General features: G+C 32.3%; 1 pseudogene; it reads right to left on the bottom strand.

The window, feature by feature from the left end:
* Positions 1-3714: 3714 nt before the first annotated feature.
* LOC136227298 (VQ motif-containing protein 9-like) lies at positions 3715-4427 on the bottom strand (annotated as a pseudogene).
* Between the last annotated feature and the right edge of the window lie 1864 nt (positions 4428-6291).

Below are 6291 nucleotides of genomic sequence, written 5' to 3' on the forward strand. Positions count from 1 at the left end.
CTTTTATGGTATCAGAGCAACAATGGCAGATCCTTTGATGCTCATCACTAAGATTTCTCATGACTAGAAAACGCAAATCGTATGTTGATGCGTTGAATTCCAGTCAGAATATAAGAGAAGAAGATTTGAGTGAATCTGAAGGGAGATCTGAAAGTAGCGATTCCAATAACAATCGCAATTCAGATTCCAGAGAAAGAGAAGGCGATTCAACAATGAATTCAAACTCGAGCTCATCAACTGTCAACAATAGCAATGATAATCCCGGACTTGTTATTATCAGCACGATTTTGAATGGATCTAATTACATACCATGGCGGGGAGATCGATGTTGCTCGCTCTGAGCGCCAAATGCAAGTCAAATCATATTCTTCAAGATGAAGAACCAGCAGATAAGACCTCAGATGTGTTCTTGTACGAACCAACAGCTAGAAAATTATTGACGGAACTGGAGGAACGATATGGCGAGAGTAATGGACCATTGATTTTTCAATTACGCCAAGAGATCTGTAGCTTGAATCAAGGAGGTATGTCTCTGGTTGATTTCTTCAATAAAATGAAACGAATGTGGGATGAATATGCTATTGTGAAGCCTCCAATTGCTTGTTCTTGTGAGGCAAGAAAATTAGTACACATCCAGGAGGAACAACTTATGCAATTTTTATCTGGATTAAATTTAGAGTTTGATCATGTGAGAGATCAAATATTGTTGATGGATCCTCTACCTCCAGTCAACAGAGCTTATTCGATGCTTATACGTATCGAAAAGCAGAGAAATCATAATTCCATTGCAGAGAAATCATAATTCCATTGCTTCTATTCAGAATGATTTTGTGAATTTAACAACTGGAAGTCGAAATTTCAGTAATCAAAAAACTAGAAATGCCAATCGTAATAATAATGGTGGCAATTATAGTAATCGGGGTAATAATGCTAATTCCTTGGTGAAAAGCAAGGAAGAGAAATTTTGTTCTTATTGCAGGAAAGGAGGACATGAGAAGAGTGAGTATTTCCATATTAAAGGATATTAAGGAAAGAGAGTTATAGGTCCAGCTCCAGTTAACCATCAGGCACATATGTCTCATGAGCAACAAGAGTTTTCTCCTTCCGTATTAAAGGATATCCTGATTGGTTTAAAGGAAAGAGAGTTACATGTCGAGCTCCAGTTAACCATCAGGCACATATGTCTCATGAGCAACAAGAGTTTTCTCCTGTAGACGATTTTGAAGAAGGTGAAGGAAGTTCTGCTAAGAAAGAATCTGTACAAGAACTAGTGCAGAGAGAAGTACACAGGATACTCAAAGGGAAAACAACACAGGACTATCTTCCACAAGAGTTTTCAGCATTTGCAGGGGCATGTGCAGGTAAGAGTTCTTACTCAAGTTCTCTTAGCATTGATGAATGGTTAATTGATTCAGGAGCAACAACTCATATGACATATAATGCTGGTTTATTGAGGAACAAAATTTCTAATTTATTTTCCCCTTATTTAATCACACTCCAATCCCAAAGAATATTGAACCATAATATTATCTTTCATCTTCGGTTCATATTCAATTCATTAGTTATATAATCAATTTTGTTCTTTAATCACTTTATTGTGAAATTTCCAATTGCTAATAACATTTTTTTTGTCTTTGAAAAACTCTATCAGATTCTGATTTACTTGGTCGTCAGAGGCAATTTGGGCGCATCAAAATCTTCAAATTTCAAGAACTTAGCCCCTAAAGCCCGTTAAGTGAGATGATTTTCAGATTTAGTTTTTCATTTTTATGTTATCATGCTTTGTGTCCTGAAGAGCATAAAATCTATTAGAACTATTTCATAATATATTAAATTTGAGAAATTGGGTACTTAAAGCAATATAAAATGTTTTTTCATATGCAATATTTTTATTAGATCGTTTATTAGGGTCCCATTTGGTAACTTGCCCCTGGGCCTCTAAAATTACAGGATCGGTCCTGTATATTGTATCTTGCAGGGCCGGAATTTTAATCAACGATTAGCAGTTGGAAGATTGAAGAGATGGCTGTATTATCTTGCTAAAGATTCTTTTGATAGGAATGTAATTCAACAAGTTGTAAGCCAAACTGATTTGTCTTTATCTGTTATAGACAATAATGTTGATGTCGAATTATGAGATAAACGTTTGGGGCATATCTCACATGAGAAATTATCACATGTTTTCAATTTGCCTAAGAGTTCTATTATTAGTTTTGCTGATTGTGATATGTGCTTAAGAGCTAAATAAATTAGAAATTCTTTTGGATTAAGTTCCATTAAGACCTTGCAAGTGTTTGATCTGATTCATGTTGATTGTTGGGGGCCTTACAAACAAACATCAATTAGTGGTGATAGATATATGTTGACTATAGCTGATGATTTTTCCCGTGTGATATGGACTATTTTATTTAAACACAAAGATCAAGTGTCAAGCTTACTAGATGGTTTTATCACAATGGTAAATACTCAGTTTCATACTAATTAAGTCATTCATATTTTTATTTATTTATGGTCTCATTAAAACGCCTGATGACTAAAAAAAATCCCTTTTGAATATAAAACTCGTACTTGTTGGAAATCAATTTTTTTTGTAGGGGATAAATGTCAAATTTCATACTAACATTTTCGACGAAGTGTAGATTTGATTTTTTTGATTGATACCCAAAAGGAAAATGGATTTTGCATTAAAACCAACAAACAAAAGTCAATGTTTTATTTATGATTAAGCATAAGTTACTCAATTTAGTACTCCGTCCCTTCTGAATTATATCTAGTTTAAGGGATAGAAAAATTTTTTGAATTATAAGTTGTTTATACTCATTTTGACTTATTTCCTCAATTTTTAGCTTTGCTAAAAATTCTTGTTTGAGGCATCTTTCCAAGAATATGGAAAATTTATGATAGAATATCGGTGTGAATAAAGAGAAAATTACCCCAATTTATAAATTTATCTATTTTAATTTTAATTGTCTCCCTTTTATGGGATCCTTTTTACTTGAATACTTGAAAATGTTATCTTGGAACAACTTTTTACTTGGAAAGGTGGTCACAGACATTCTGTGTAAGAAACATTCCAATTACCAAGCCCACAATCGATCTCTTCTACTGAATGAAGTGTCAGTCCCCTGCATACCATTATGTATATAACTGAACCATTCTCTGTAAATTACAACCAAAACTGTATTGTAGATATTAATTAGTCATTCAAACTTGTAATTGGAAATTTTCTTTTTGACAGTATATGCTTTTTAAAATTTTCCTTTCTAGTGTGGACATGTACTTAGTGTCATGTCAAAGGAGAAATTAATTGGAATTTTCTTCCATAATTCTCAACATTATATTGCATAACCAAGCAAAGCCACATTAATCCGATTATGTAATTAATTAAGTGATTTCTTGGGTATCATATTGAATTTGTTTTTAAATACCAATTAACCATATAAAATAGGAGGATACAAAAAAAATATATAATTCAGGATTTTCTTTTTTTATGGAAGTTGAGAGTAGAAAGGAAAAAAGTTGTGTGCATCCCAACTAGAATGAAAAAATATATATATATATAACTTGTAAACACAATCAGACCTGAAATATTATTAAAGAAGGGAAAAGTTTACAAGAAAAATAAAACAACAATTTCGAAAAACCAGAAAAAACAAACAAACAACACCAAAATACAGGGATATGTTTTTTTCCATTCAATTAGAGACTATGTTTTCAAGGCAGCCAATCCCAAAGACTTCTCCATATCGGGCTTGTCATTTGAAATGTGGGCGATACGGGAAACGCTGAAGGCGATAGCAAGAGACCTGGGGTAAAAAAGGGGTGTGGTGAAGGCGGGGAGTCTAGGCACCCAAACTGCAGCGGAAACGTTGGCTGCGGCGTCATCATGTCAGAGGGCTGCTGTGGGGTTAGATTATTGCAGCAAGGAGAATCCAGTGGGGCTAGAGGCGAAAATCCGGAATGGGCGGTGGGGATCGAGTTGTGAAGATAAGGCATATAACCAGAAACCGGAGATTCTGCAGCCGCATGGACTGGTGGAAAGGGTGATAAGGGTGATAGAGGAGGCGGTGGTGGGTGGGGGGAAGTGTTGGATGCAGGAGGGGGGAGGTTGGTAATGTTCGCCAAGGGAGGAGGTCGGATACTTTGGAGGCGAGAGCTGAGAGGCTTAGACGGGTGAATAGGAGGAGGAGTAGAGAAGCTTTGATGCGCAGGAGAGCCAGTTAGCTTCTGGACAACATCCTTAAAATCATTCTTGTTAACATTATAGACCATTGGTTGTGATTGGTAAGATTATTATTGAAAAGATGAGAATTGTTGGAGGTTGGAATGATTGGTTTAGAAATCTTATGTGATAAATTATTGAGGTTTTTAAGGTGATTTCTACTGGTAATCGTAGAGTCAACAGAGGATTGACATCTTTTATCCATTACTCAACCACAACAATAAAATATGTTCTCTCTTTAGACCTATCTGGCCCTGTGTATGGAAGGCTTCTTCTTTGTGGAAGACAAAACAAAAAACGATAGAAACTAAACCCAACCCATCCCAATTTACATGAACCTTATACTCACATTTTAGATGGAATTAGAAGTCAAAATGGCTTTTCAAATTTGTATGCAACATTGATTTAGCCAAAATTGAATTTTAAATATTAACTTAGCTTTAAAGCTGACAATATTTAATAAATTAGCCTAAAAATCGCAATACCTACAAAATTTGTCAAAATTTTTGAGTTAATTTATCAAATATTTCCAACTTTGAGACTGTATGATTTGAACTAAACTGACACCATCAGTGAAATTCAATGGCCATTTTGACTATTAATTCATTTTAGATTTTCAAACAAGTCTAGTCAAAATAACCTAATAAATGGAATGCTTCATTATAGCAACCGTGGTTATCATTATCAGCTCCAAATAAATAAAATGTATGTGAATACCATTAGGGTTTTACTATATATATATATATATATATATATATATTGGTGAATAGAAAATTAAGACCTAATGTTCAAATCCAATATTGTATAGAAGAAGCAATGTAAGTTTAATGAAATGAGCGAATCTGATACATAGGTGGCACAAAGTTGTAGAAAATGTATTTTAGTTTGTTGTGTAGTTAATTCTGTTTTACTTCTTAGCAAGATTAGCATCTTTGACTATGTGGTTTTCAGTTCTTTGATCGGTCTAGTTTTGATAACATGGTTAATAAAGAGAAAGTGAATGTTTATAGATAAAAGGTTTCGATAACTATGATTTTGTAAAATAAAAAATTTGGTTCAATAATAAATATGATAAAAGAAAAAATTAATTCTTGAAATTTTATATTTTTATTAATGATTTATATCACTATTCATGTCATGATATTAATGAGCAAAGAGATTAAAGTTTTGTATTCTAAAAAAATCAACTTTATGAGAATTAAATTGATTTTTTATATTCTGAATAAACGAAGACATAACTTTCATTGCTTTTGACTGTGAAAGCATAGTATTTATAGTTTTGCATAATTACTACCAAAAGGGTAGGTTTACATATGAACTATAGAAAAAAAAATTCTATCTAGCATAAAATTCCAATTACAATCGGAAATATAAAATTCTAATTAAATTGAATATACTTAATATATTATCATATTAATTTTTAGAAAAAGAAATGTCATCATATTAATTAATCATTTGAGAAAGTTAGAAATATAAATAAAAGACCATATTTTTTAGAGAAGTTGAAGATGATACTGTTGGAAAAAATACATAATCTAGCAATTTTGTAGTGTTATTTTTTTTATCAACTCGAAGGTTAAATATGTAACAGATAAATGACACTTAAAATAACTTGAAATACATTGTAAGTTTAAAACGGACAAATGATGAATGAGAAATTAAAACTCAAATGAACCACTTGGAACTAATTATATACAATTGACTGACTAATTTCATTCAAATTCTGAAACGTTGGAATTAATTGTATTCAATTGACTCACTAATTTCGTTCAAATTCTGAAACGTTGGAATTAATTATATTCAATTGACATAGTAATTGCATTCAATTGAAACGGTTGTAACAATTGTGATTAATAGCATTCAATTGAAATGGTTGTAACGGTTGGTCATAATTTCATTCAATTGCCTAATTAATTACATGAATTAATATGTATATAACGTTTTTTCCAATGCCTTTATATATGAATAATTGACCGGATTATATTGTTGAATTCGGTCAGTTGAGAGTATTGAAAACTCTAAAAACATTTCTTCTAAAAACGCGGAGCATATTGTTTTTTCAGGCCTCA

This window comes from Euphorbia lathyris, chromosome 4 (genome assembly GCF_963576675.1).
Source record: "Euphorbia lathyris chromosome 4, ddEupLath1.1, whole genome shotgun sequence".
In the NCBI taxonomy this organism is placed as follows: domain Eukaryota; kingdom Viridiplantae; phylum Streptophyta; class Magnoliopsida; order Malpighiales; family Euphorbiaceae; genus Euphorbia; species Euphorbia lathyris.